Here is a 13437-nt window from a genome sequence, read left to right as displayed (position 1 = left end):
TGAGCTATGGGGCATGAATCAATATATAGATACTTAACATACCCAGGGATATTTTACATTTAAACCGAGATTCCCTAGTGAAAGGGGATACAGCCTCCCCTGCATCTTCACGTCCCCAGGACCCATTTCTTGTGACATACACTTGTGTCTTGTGACATACACTTGTGTCCAGTGACCCAGTGATGTGTCCAGAGCTTTGCGACAGACATTTCAACATGTAAAGTGACATGGTTCTCAGCAAACAGCACTGTCCTCGGCACAATAGCAGGACAGCAACTCTTGACTTTTACGCACAAACTACACTGTCAAAGGGCTTCCCTGGTGGCTCAATGGAAAAGAATCCACCTGACAATGCAGGAGATGCAGGTTCAAGCCCTGGCTCCTGAAGATCCCTTGGAGAAGGAAATGGCAACCCACTCCGGTATTCTTGCCCAGAGAATCCCATGGACAGAGGAGGGCTACAGTCTGTGGGGCCGCAAAGATTCAGACACGACTAAGAGACTAAAGAACAAAAACAAATATTCTCAAAATAACAAAGTATCCCACGATGGAAAATGGACAGGAGGAAAAAAATAATACTAGGAAACAGCTTATGTTTGTGGCTTCCCTGAAAACAAAATTACTGAGCAAAACTAACAACAATGATCTAAACAGACAAAGCAGACAAAAGTGAGCATAATTCAGGAGAGATTTCTACTTGTCCCTTGCAAGTTTCCCCGTATCTTTATCCCAGATTTTCTTGTTTAATTAATCATTCTAAAGTATCTACTAACTTGGAAATGTTGTCTTTTTTTTTTTTTTTTTTTTGCAGTTAATGCCTTCTCACCCTGTGGCTAGGTCCATTTGTCAGGGATTTATGACTTAGATTCTTAAATACAAAATCCAGAGAAAACAGGAAAGGGATTTAGGGAGCAGGGTTGGGGGCAGCTACCTGCCTGGGTGTTTATCTTTGGGGAGAAAAAGAGAAAATAAGAAAAACACAGGCTCTGTCCTGAGGGAAAGAGTTGCAGGATGCAACAAGCCCAGCATTTCTTGCTTCTTGCCTCGGGGAGAATACTTATTTTCCATTACAGTGTTGATCTTGCCTTACAGGACCAGGTAGCTGAGTTTGTTTGTATCAGCTCAAATCCCACTTTCATTTTGGTACTGCATAGGGAAATCATGGGCTTCCCTGGTGGCTCAGTGGTAAAGAATTCACCTGCAATGCAGGAAATGCACGTTCGATCCCTAGGTCTGGAAGATTCCCTGGAGGAAGCTATGGCAACCCACTCCAGTATTCTTGCCTGGAGAATCCTATGGAGAGAGGAGACTGGTAGGTTACAGTCCACGGGGTTACAATAGTCGGATCTATAAACACACAAAAAAAGGCAATGGCCAATGCAAAGTGAAATCTGGTTGGTTTAGGAGTCCTTGGATAGAGCTCTAAGAGTCTCTTCCATCTGCTAAGCCCAAACCCAAAATGCAAGCTCTTATACTCTCTACTTAAAATATGAAAGCCATGGAGCACCCACAGGAGAAGAGCAAAGACATTAAGATAGTCAGGCCTCCCCCAGGAGGCACAGTCCAGCTCAGCCTGGATGGGAGAAAGCAAAAGAGGCCATACACTTATGCACAAGGTGAGCCACAACCCAGCTCACCGTGAACATCTGGGTCCTAGATTCTAAACCCAAGTAGGTAAGTGTTTCCTCCCCTTGGAGAGGAGAAAGAAAATTTAGAAAGAGATGCAATTTTAGCTTCTGGTTCTACATAACAAAGGAAGTTAACCAGGAAATACACATTGAAGGACTTAAGACCCCACAAAAAAAGCTGAATTCTCTTTGTTCAAAAACAGGTTCCATACCCAATTACATGGATTACCATTTTTGGAGATCCTAAATAGAATAACTGATACTTAACATAAAGATTATAACCACCCTTGTTTTAAATATCTCTGGTGATTCAGAGGGCATATAGGAATCTTGAATTAGCCTGGAGGTCTTTACTGTGAAAGTAATAATGCTAACAGTTAACTAAGTTTTCCTGAGTGTTCACTCTGGTAGAGTTTCTGCTTCATATATTCTATCTCTAAGTGTAGAAATACACAATGACCCTATGCATGTGTGCTTGCGTGCTAAGTCGCTTCAGTCATGTGTGACTCTTTGTGACCCCATGGACTTCAGCCCACCAGGCTCCCTTGTCCATGGGATTCTCTAAGCAAGAATACTGGGGTGGGTTGCCATGCCCTCCTCTAGGGGAATCTTCCCGACGATCCAGGGATGGAATCTGCATCTCTTATGTCTCCTGCATTGACAGGCAGGTTCTTTACCACTAGTGCCACCTGGGAAGCCCAATGACCCTATGGATGACTAATTATTTTTCTAATATTTTTTAACATTTATTTATTTGGCTGTACCGGGTCTTTGTTGAGGCATGTGGGATCTTTTGTTGGGGTGCATGGACTCTAGTTGAGGCTCTCAGGCTTAGCTGTTGTGTGGTATGTGGAATCTTACTTCCTTGACCAGGGATAGAACCTACATCTCCTGAATTGCAAAGGGGAATTCTTAAACACTGGACCACCAGGGGAGTCCCTGGCTGACTGTAATTATTACCCCTCATTTTGCAGACATGAAAGCTGAGTTGTAGAACATGAGATCATGCCTGTCACCTGTTTCCACGGTTTATGTGGCTGGCTGATTCCAGATTCAGCCCTGAACTGCCCTCTCTCATTTCCCAGGCAATTTTTAGTGTCACTGTAAGAGTCAATTTAGAGTTCCAGGTAACGCCACTGGCTCAGCACTTGCAGGTATGGTTACTCGTAGGATCACATAAAATGGGTCTTTAATAATACCTGCCATACACTGAAGCCAGGAAGGGAAAGAAGTGCACGGCCTTTCATTTTTAAGAGCATGCCCTTTATTTTTAAAATTAATTTGTATTAGTGTATAATGGCTTTACACCGTTAATTTCTACTGTACAGCAAAGTGATTCAGCTATATATATACATGTATCCCCTCTTTTTTGGATTTCCCTCCCATCTAGGTCACCACAGAGCATTGAGTGGAGTTTCCTGAGTTACACAGTCGGCTCTCATTAGTTACCTATTTTATACACAGTGTCGATGGTGTATATGTGTAGACCCCAATCTCATGGCCTTTTTTAAGCAACCAGCTGCTCTCCACCTTGAGAAAAGAAAACACAATCTGAAAGTTGGGCTGAGGATTGGCAAAGTTGGCAAATTTAGTCAAAGAGGGCATTCTCCAACCCCACAGAGCCTTTCCCTAGAGGGTAAGTCTCTTAGATGGCTGAGCTGAAGATGGGGAGGGTTCACCTAAGGTTAAGTGTGTCAGTGGAGACACCAACCAGCAGAGCCTGTGTCTGATTATAGCTTTCTACATAGGCCTAAGGGACAAAGCTGGAGAAGATGGAGTAAATGGGCCCCGGCGTCCAAGCCCAGAAAGGCGATAAATCATCTGAAAGATCTGGGTTCCTTCAGTGGCATGACACTGTGGTTTGGGGGCTTTTCTGTTTTGTTTTCGCCATGCGACATGCAGGACCTTAGTCTGCCACCAGGGATTGAACCCTTATCCTCTGCAGTGGAAGCGGAGCCCTAACCACTGGACTACCAGGGAGTTCCCGACACTGTGTACTAGACTGTTTTGTGTGTGTGTGTGCGCGCACGCTCATTCCCATCAGACTCTTTGCAACCTCATGGACTGTAGCCCACCAGGGTCCTCTGTCCATGGGATTTTTCCAGGCAAGAATACTGCAGTGGGATACCATTTCCTACTCCAGGGGATCTCTCCGAACTCAGGGATCAAAGCTGCATCTATTGGCAGGTGGATTCCGAATCACTAGCACCAGCTGGGAAACCCATGAGCTTGTTAGGGCTGCCTTAACAAAGTACCAAAGGCTCAGTGGCTTAAACAATGGGCATTTGCTTTTTCACAGGCTGGAGGCTAGAAATGTGAGATCAAGGTATGGGCAGGGTGGGTTTCTTCCGAGGCCTCTCTCCTTGGGCTTGTAGACGGTCACTTTCTCATATGTCCTCACATGGTCTTCCCTCTGTGTCCACCTTTCATCTTTATTATAAAGAGTCTGTCCCACTGGATTAGGACCCACCCCTAAAGACCTCTTTTCAATTTAATTATCTCATTAAAGACCTTACCCGGGCTTCCCAGGTTGCTCAGTCATAAAGAATCCGCCTGCAATTCAGGACAGGTGAGTTCAGTCCCTGGGTCGGGAAGATCCCCTGGAGAAGGAAATGGCAACCCACTCCAGTATTCTGGCCTGGAAAATTCCATAGATAGAGGAGCCTGGCAGGCTATAGTCCCCGGGATCGAAAAAGAGTCGGACATGACTGAGCAACTAAACAACAGCAGGAAAGACCTTACCTCCAAATATGGTTCCATTTGGAGGCTCTACAGGTTAAGACTTAAAACATACGCCTTTAGCAGGAGAGGGGGAGAACGACAACTCAGCCCGGAACACACGGTGTGGCAGTTCTTTAGTGAAGGTGTGGTTGCTGATGTCATTTATCCGTCTGTTGGTTTTTAAAGACAAGCAGCAGCAGACGCTAGACTCTGGCCGAGGGGAGGGTTGGGGGTGCAACTCTGACATGAGTTCTTGAAGGGCTCAGACATCAAGGTCTTGGAGAACCCAGAATCAGCTCTCACCTACAGAAACGCTAAAGGGGAAACTCTCCTTGGGAAGAATTCAACAACCCTGTAAGGTCCCTGCATCTTTAAAACATAGGCCTGGGGAGCCTTCGTAAAATACATACCGTCCAAACTGAGAGGTAAGAATTGGGAAAACTTCTAGGTCTGGACCACTGGTCCAGGCCAGTGTTGTTTGCTCAGGGTGATTTCTCCTGTCTTAAAGCACCGCACTGGGGGCGGGGGGAGGAGTGAATGCGACCAGCAAAGCCATCAGCTGCCCTGGACCAGATGGGTGAAATGGTTAAATGTCCAGCCAGAGAGTGGGTGGATGTGCTGCCCATGGTTCAGGCTTAGTTCCTGGGGAAATGACATTGTCATGTCTCAGGCCGTAAATTGACACTAAATGGAAAAAAAGCTGAACCCGTCCCTCTGCACATCTGAGTCTTAAAATCACAGAAGAGTCATGCCATTACGCAAGGTCCATAGTGCCCCAACAGTCCTGACATGAAACACACATGGTCTAGTCTAAGAAATAATCAATTACCCTCTGTATCCAAAGACCAAGCTTGCAAAGCCTGAAAACATTAAGCGATTCACAAACAGACATAATTTTCTTTGCAATCCAAAGGGAAACCCAAGAAGAAGCCCAACAAACTGGGGAGATTTCAGGACACCCTCCCCAGGACTCGCAAAGATTCTGCAGATAATCTAATGAGCATCACAGAATTCCAGAACCTCCCACTGCATTGGCTGCCAGAACAGCCAGTTCTGCCCTCCCCAGGACACGGGCGCTGCTGTACCATTTGGCAAGCTGTCTCGTTTGCTCACGAAGAATCTGCCATAGAACATGCCGTGCTCTCCACACGTTCCCCGAGAGGCTCCAGAAACAAGGCTCCAGAGTTCAAGCGAAGTCATAAAGTAGATTTCTTACAAATGTTAAATCATGATTAATGATCGCAAAGACACCTCTCTGATTGGCGACTGCAGTCGACAAGGTTGGGAGGAACACATTCACAGTTAGCCCCAAAGAAGAAAGGGCAGACCGCAGAATTCACAAAGGTTCACTTGACCTTGAGCAGTTACTTCTTCCAAGTGTGGCCCTGAGCCTGCAGCCTCAGCAGGACCTGTTGGAAATGCAGACCGGGGGGAGGGGCCACTCCAGGCCTCAGGTGGTGATTTTGATGTGCAGGCCAGTTAGGGAAGTGTTGATTTAGTAGTTTGGAAGCAAGCTTCAGGGGTGTCCCTGGTGGCTCAGTGGTAAAGAATTTGTCTGCCAGTGCAGGAGATGCAGGTTCAATCTCTGGGTCAGGAAGAAGGAGGAAATGGCAACACACTCCAGTATTTTTGCCTGGGAAATCCCATGGACAGAGGAGCCTGGTGGGCTACAGCCCATGGGGTGACAAAAGAATCAGACATGAATCAGCAACTAAACAACAAAGACCTTACCTCCAAATATGGTTACATTCAGAGGCTCTGCAGGTTAGTACTTAAACAGATGATTTTGTCTGGGATAAGGACCGTTGGGGAAGGGACAATTCAGCCCAGAACACATATATACACTCAGTTCAGCTCAGTTCAGTCGCTCAATTGTGTCCAACTCTTTGTGACCCCATGAATCGCAGCACGCCAGGACTCCCTGTCCATCACCAACTCCTGGAGCCTATCCAAACTCATGTCCATTGAGTCGGCGATGCCATCCAACCATCTCATCCTCTGTCGTCCCCTTCTCCTCCTGCTCCCAATCTTTCCCAGCATCAAGGTCTTTTCAAATGAGTCAGCTCTTCTCATCAGGTGGCCAAAGTATTGGCGTTTCAGCTTCAACATCAGTCCTTCCAATGAACACCCAGGACTGATCTCCTTTAGGATGGACTGGTTGGATCTCCTTGCAGTCCAAAGGACTCTCAAGAGTCTTCTCCAACACCATAGTTCAAAAGCATCAATTCTTCAGTGCTCAGCTTTCTTTATACTCAAACTCTCACATCCATACATGACTATGGGAAAAACCATAGCCTTGACTAGACAGACCTTTGTTGACAAAGTAATGCCTCTGCTTTTTAATATGCTGTCTAGTTTGGTCATAACTTTCCTTCCAAGGAGTAAGCGTCTTTTAATTTCATGGCTGCAGTCACCATCTGCAGTGATTTTGGAACCCAAAAAAACAAGTCAGCCACTGTTTCCACTGTTTGCCCATCTATTTGCTGTGAAGTGATGGGACCAGATGCCATGATCTTAGTTTTCTGAATGTCGAGCTTTAAGCCAACTTTTTCACTCCCCTGTTTCACTTTCATCAAGAGGCTCTTTAGTTCTTCTTCACTTTCTGCCAGAAGGGTGGTGTCATCTGCATATCTGAGGTTATTGATATTTCTCCCGGCAATCTTGATTCCAGCTTGTGCTTCTTCCAGCACAGCATTTCTCATGATGTACTCTGCATATAAGCTAAATAAGCAGGATGACAATATATAGCCTTGATGTACTCCTTTTCCTATTTGGAACCAGTCTGTTGTTCCATGTCCAGTTCTAACTGTTGCTTTCTGACCTGCATACAGGTTTCTCAAGAGGCAGGTCAGGTGGTCTGGTATTCCCATCTCTTTCAGAATTTTCCACAGTTTATTGTAATCTACACAGTCAAAGGCTTTGGTGTAGTCAATAAAGCAGAAACAGATGTTTTTCTGGAACTCTCTTGCTTTTTTGATGATAAATACTACCATGTGTAAAACAGACAGTTAGCGGGAAGCTGCTGTACAGCACATGGAGCTCAGCTCGGTGCTCTGTGATGACCTACAGGGATGGAAGGGAGGCTCAAGAGGGAATATATTAACACATATACATATAGCTGATTCACTTTGTTGTATTTCAGAAATTGACACAACATTGTAAAGTCATTGTACTCCAATTATAAAATTAATTTTTTTAATTTAGGGGAAAAAAAACCACTGGACATTCACAAGGTGTCTTAGTTCAGGGACGGTTTACCAGAGACTGGATAGCTTAAACAACAAATCTCTATTTCTCACAGTCCTGGAGGCTAGGCAGTCCAAGGTGCCAGCAGATTCTGTAGGCGGTGAATGTTGCTTCCTGGTTTGGAGATGGCCACTGTGTGGTATCCTGACACAGTGAGGAGCAGAGAAAGAAAGCAAGATCTCCTGTCTCTTCTTAGTCAAGCACTAATTCCATTCATAAGGACTCCACCCTCATGACCTGCTCACCCTCCAAAGCCCCCATCTCCTAATGCTATCACACGGGGAGTTAGGACTGCAACCTATGAATTTGGAGAATGGGGGAGAACCACACATGCCGTCCATAACTCAGGGGTACTGTGGAGACCAAAATTAGATATTGCTTTTGAAAGCAATCTGTAAAATATAAAGCATGAAACAGCCTATTTTCTACCATTCATTTTCATATGACATCTTAATAAAACTCAAAAACTCACCATTATCTGATTGCAGTGATGGTCTAGAGTGTAAACATATATTCAACTGTATCAAGTTGTAGATTTTAAATATGTATTGTTTATTAGATAGCAATTATACCTCAATAAACCTGTAAAGAAAATCTAATTGTTGACTCTCGCTTTCAATATGTCTGAATAGTTTGTACAGACTAACTCTTCTGCAGGTAACAATGATCAAATCTAGACAAAACATATTAACGATTTTTTTAAAAAAGTATTTAAAGGTACTAGAGAAGGACCAAAAGCAGGCAGAAAATGGACAAGAGTCTACCTTTGAAAGACAACTGCTGAAGAGACCTATAAATTTGCAGCAGCCTTTTGCTTGAAGTGTTAGTTGCTCAGTCATGTTCTACTCTTTGCCACCCCATGGGCTGTGGCCTGCCATGCTCCTCCGTCCATGGGAATTTCCAGGCAAAAATACTGGAGTGGGTTGCCATTTCCTTCTCCAGGGGATCTTCCCAACCCAGGCAAGCACTACCCAATTTGCATGTATCTAGGGATGGCGGGCTTCCCAGGTGGCACTAGTGGTAAAGAACTCACCTGCCAATGTAGGAGATATAAGAGACTCAAGTTCAAATCCTAGATCAGGAATATCCCCTGGAAAAGGGCATGGCAACCCATTCCAATATTCTTGCCTGGAGAATCCCATGGATGGAGGAGCCTGGTGGGCTACAGTCGATATAGTTACAAGAGTCAAACATGACTGAAGTGACTTAGCACACACACAGGAATGGCAGAAAGCCACAGCCTTAACTGGCTTGAAGCATCAGAGGAAAACTCAGTGGCCTGAAGAATAGCCAGAAAGTTACAGGTAAAATCCTGGGAGAAAAGAAACTATAGATGGGGTGAGCCCAGAAAATCTGTGTGGAAATTCACCCAAATTTCTGACTTACTTCTAAACTATACATGGAGGTGAGAGACCTCAGGAGGTGATGTGAAAAAGCAGCAACTGGAAATGAAATAAGTGGAGATGTTAGTTGGTCCCCAGCACAAGGCTCCAGACGTGGACTTTGAAACCAGCCAAGTCAACTGTTAAAACAAAAATCTTATTGAAAGGAACAGAACAGGATCCAGAATTTCTAAAACATGTATTTCATAATGTCTAAGAACAGATTCTAAAAGTCACTAAACATGCAAAATATAATCCATCTTAAACAAAGGTAATTTTTAAGTTAACTCAAAGATGATCCAGATGCTCAAATTCCAAACAAGGACTTAAAAGCAGTTATTGTATGAATGTTCAAATTTTTTTTTCTTTTTTTAAAAATTAATTTATTTTAATTGGAGGCCAATTACTTTACAATATTGTAGTGGTTTTTGCCAAACATCGACATGAATCAGCCACAGGCATGAAAATACATACACAACTAATAAGTAGCTGAGAGATCTCAGCTGCCGACAAAGGTCCATCTAGTCAAAGCTATGGTTTTTCCAGTGGTCATGTATGGATGCGAGTGTTGGACTATAAAGAAAGCTGAGAGCCGAAGAATTGATACTTTTGAACTGTGGTGCTGGAGAAGACTCTTGAGAGTCCCTTGGACTGCAAGGAGATCCAACCAGTCCATCCTAAAGGAAATCAGTCCTGAATATTCGTTGGAAGGACTGATGCTGAGGCTGAAACTCCAATACTTTGGCCACCTGATGCAAAGAACTGACTCATTGAAAAAGACCCTGATGCTGGGAAAGATTGAAGGCAGGAGGAGAAGGGGACAACAGAGGATGAGATGGTTGGATGACATCACTGACTCGAAGGACATCAAGTTTGAGCAAGTTCCGGGAGTTGGTGATGGACAGGGAAGCCTGGTGTGCTGCAGTCCATGGTGTCGCAAAGAGTCGGACACGACTGAGTGACTGAACTGAACTGAACTGAGAGATCTCAAAAATTAGATACTGTGCAAACAGAACCAAATGGGAATTCTCAAAACAGAAATTAACAATAATTGGAATGATATTAACAGCATATTGGTGATAGCAGATGGATCAGTGAACCTCAAGATAGATCAGTAGAAACTAACCTGAAGAACAGAAAAATAAATTGAAGAAAAATGAACAGAGCCTCAGAAACTTGTGTGACAAATCAATCAGTTCAACTTAAATTTGGAGTACCAGAAGCAGAGGAAACATATTGGGGCAGGAAAAATTTTTGAAGAAATAAATGTAAAACTTCCAAATTTAATGAAAGACAAACAGATTTACAAAACTCAACAAAACATAAGTAGAATAAAGAAAACTGCATCCAAGCAAACTGCTAAAATATAAAGTTAACATCCTGAAAACATCCAGAGAAAAATGACATGGTACATCCCTGGGAACAATAATAAAAATGACCAAGAAAACAACAATAAAAATAATCCAAATGATGAACTTCTCATCAGAAACCACGCAGGACAGAAGACAGTGGAATGGTATCTTTAATATACTGAACAAAAAATCCTTTCAACCCAGAATCCAACATGCAGCAAAATCATCCTTCAAAAATGAAAATGAAATAAAGGTATTTTCAAATAAACAAAATTAGAGAATTTATCATAACCAGACCTGTGGTACAAAAACGCTAAAGGAAGTTCTTCAGTCTGAAGGAAAAATAACTGCAGATGGTAATTCAAACCTACAGAAAGGCATGAATATCACTGAAAATGACATGCACGCAGCGGTCTCTGAATTAAAAACAGAGGATGATGGAAAACACAGTTTAGAAGATCACTTAAATCTTTAGGCAAGCAAACTTTACCCTCCTGGTTTAGTTTCCTTAATTTCAACAGAAATAAATATTTATTCTATATCAAACTTCACTGTTGATTTTAAAATGCTACAACTCTTTGCAAAACATCTCAAAAATTTCGAGCAAAAATGTTCTGGCAAAATGTTCCCAATTTGATGATTCTATTCATGTAAGACCTAATCTGCAGTCTAAATTCAGTTGAGTGGATCTACTCAGGTTTCTTGATAAAAGCTAATGTCCGTATACAGGCAAGATGCAATAATTCTAATAAGAATTTCAAGACATAAATAACCTCACACAAATTACCCATGTGCTCTTTAAGCAGATTGCTGATAAGAATCATTTAGAACAAAACATCACTCTGTCGTGTTCCCTGTTTTTTTCCAAGCTGGTACTCATAACTGGAATGTTTTTTCTATCATCTCTGTCATCTCAGATATACAACTCTGACTCTCAAAGTATAGTTCAAATGCCTTCTCAAAGAAACTTTCCTCCTCTCTAGGCAGAGAAGCTCCTTCCTTCAACAGAACTCTTCCTAAGTTTCAGTGCTTTCTAGCTTGAATGAGAGTCATTTATGTACAAGCTACAGTGAAGCAAAATAAACAGAATCAGGGGGACTTCCTGATGGCCCAGTGGTTAAGAATCTGCCTTCCATTGCAGTGGACATAGGTTGGATCCTTGGTTGGGGAAGATCCCGCATGCCGCAGAGCCACTAAGCCCATGCGCCACAATTACTTGAGCTCATGAGCTCCAGAACCCCTGTGACACAACCTGCAGTGAAGATTCTGCATGCCGCAACAAAGACTCAACACAGCCCAAAACTAAATAAATATCAAACGTATATATGTACCAGAACCTACCCAGGAAGGATGATACTAAATCAGATTTCAGAGGTAGGAAGTCAGGAGTGAGGAGTAGGGTGCAGTGTTCCCAGGGAAGCAGGCTTTCTGGGACACCGAGTAGATGGAGACAGAGATACTGCTCAGGGTCATCTGGACACTGGCTCTGTTTTCTGCCCTAGGGATGCAGGAGGGGATGGAAGCTTGTTGATCTGAGTCTGACCTGGGAATCAAGAAAGCCTAGTGTCTATCAATGTCCCATATGGTGTGGCTTGCTCTCTCCTTTGGGACAGAAGTATACATGCCCCAAGAGACCTCAGCAACAGTGCACACCATGGGGAACCCAGAGGAAAGGAAAAGCCCAGTGGGCATATTTTACATCTGCTCCTGCTCAGAGCTCTGTATACTTGGAGCTTGGTGATCAGCATGTAGCCCCAGGCATCATCACTCCTAGAGACAAAGCTTTTTCAAGCAATGTTGTCTTCAGGTTACACTTGAAGTCTTTCAGTCCCAGCATACCACAAGTGCTCAATAATTGCCAGGTGGATGAATTCACTAAGTGCTGGGTTCTGACTGGTGGCTCTGACTCCACTGAAGGAAGCAAATGCTCAGAGTCCCAGCACTCAGCAGGCAGAGAGGCCAGGAAACCCAACTCAGTTCAAAGCTATCAGAAAACTATTACTAGGAAACTCGACCAGTCTTAGAATGATGTTGCATCTATTGCTTTACAGCTTATAAAGCTATTCTGATGCACGTTTTACTGACAAATCAATGGGACCCAAACCCAAACTTCTTCCCTATCATCTCCCCTTTCCTGGTGAGGTCTGTCCCTCTATCTGTTGGGTTGGCCGTAAAGTTCGTTCGGGACCCAAATGAACTTTTTGGCCAACCCAATATATGGCCTTTCTATGAATGATGGGTGTCATCTCAGACTCCTTGATCTTCCTTTTTCCCTACACAGAACTACAAATTCTGTCATTTCAGCCCTTAGACAGACTACATTTTCAAAAAAAGGGTCAACAGCAATAGAGGAAGTCCCCTACATACAAATGAGTTCTGTTCTGAGGCCATGTTCATAAGTCCAACTTGTTTGTAAGTCCAACAAAATTAGCTAGGTACCCAACTAACACAATCAGCTAAATAGTACTGCACTGTAACAGGTTAACAATTGTTGTTTAGTCACTAAGCCATGTCCAGCTCTTCTGCAACCCCATGGCCAAGATCTCACACCTTACTGCCAAAGCTCTGGTATGACCTCTGCATAGAGGAACTCCTCTCTGTTTTCTTTTTCTGTCATTCTATGAAAATGTCAACACTCAGTTCAGATGCCCCCTCCTTCCCCCCAGCATTCCAAGCAGACCCCATAGCAGCACTCCAGTGGCTATGGCTTACTCTCCATCATCTCACTCCAGCTTGAGTAAGACCTTCTCAAGGGCAGGGCAGGGTGGCACCCATGGTCCACTTGATGCCTCGTGCTGTGTTGGTGTAACCAAAAGTTGCGTCTGGCTGCTTACCACTCAAAAGCCAATAAAGAGGCAAGGTTAGTGGAAAGGAATGTTTGCTTTATTTTGGATGCCGGCAACCAGGGCAGCTGGCGGGCGGCGGCGGGGGGGGGGGGGCAGCAGGGAGGTGGGATGGACTCCTGTCTAAAGGCCGTCTAATCAGTGAAAATGTTAGTCGCTCAGTTGTGTCCAACTCTTTGCAACCCCATGGACTGCAGCCCACCAGGCTCCTCTCTGCCTATGGGATTCTCCAGGCAAGAATACTGCAATGGGTAGCCATTCCCTT

General features: G+C 43.9%; 1 protein-coding gene and 2 long non-coding RNA genes across 14 annotated transcripts in view; 1 reads left to right on the top strand and 2 right to left on the bottom strand.

Annotated features, from left to right (window-relative positions):
* GALNT17 (polypeptide N-acetylgalactosaminyltransferase 17) overlaps window positions 1–13437 on the bottom strand; it is a 419610-nt gene that overhangs the window by 370181 nt on the left and 35992 nt on the right. The window lies entirely within an intron of this gene.
* LOC145532616 (uncharacterized) overlaps window positions 1–13437 on the top strand; it is a 38634-nt gene that overhangs the window by 7251 nt on the left and 17946 nt on the right. The window lies entirely within an intron of this gene.
* Window positions 943–5566, bottom strand: LOC145532617 (uncharacterized). Its single transcript, XR_014073434.1, has 2 exons — window positions 2731–5566; window positions 943–2202 (listed from the first exon to the last, which is right to left on the bottom strand). It is a non-coding gene; the product is annotated as an uncharacterized LOC145532617 (long non-coding RNA).

The sequence above is a fragment of the Giraffa tippelskirchi genome, chromosome 13 (assembly GCF_054371585.1).
Source record: "Giraffa tippelskirchi isolate mGirTip1 chromosome 13, T2T-mGirTip1v1.2.pri, whole genome shotgun sequence".
NCBI lineage: Eukaryota > Metazoa > Chordata > Mammalia > Artiodactyla > Giraffidae > Giraffa > Giraffa tippelskirchi.
The sequence above is the reverse complement of the archived record's forward strand: the minus strand, read 5'-3'. Positions and strand labels throughout refer to the sequence as shown.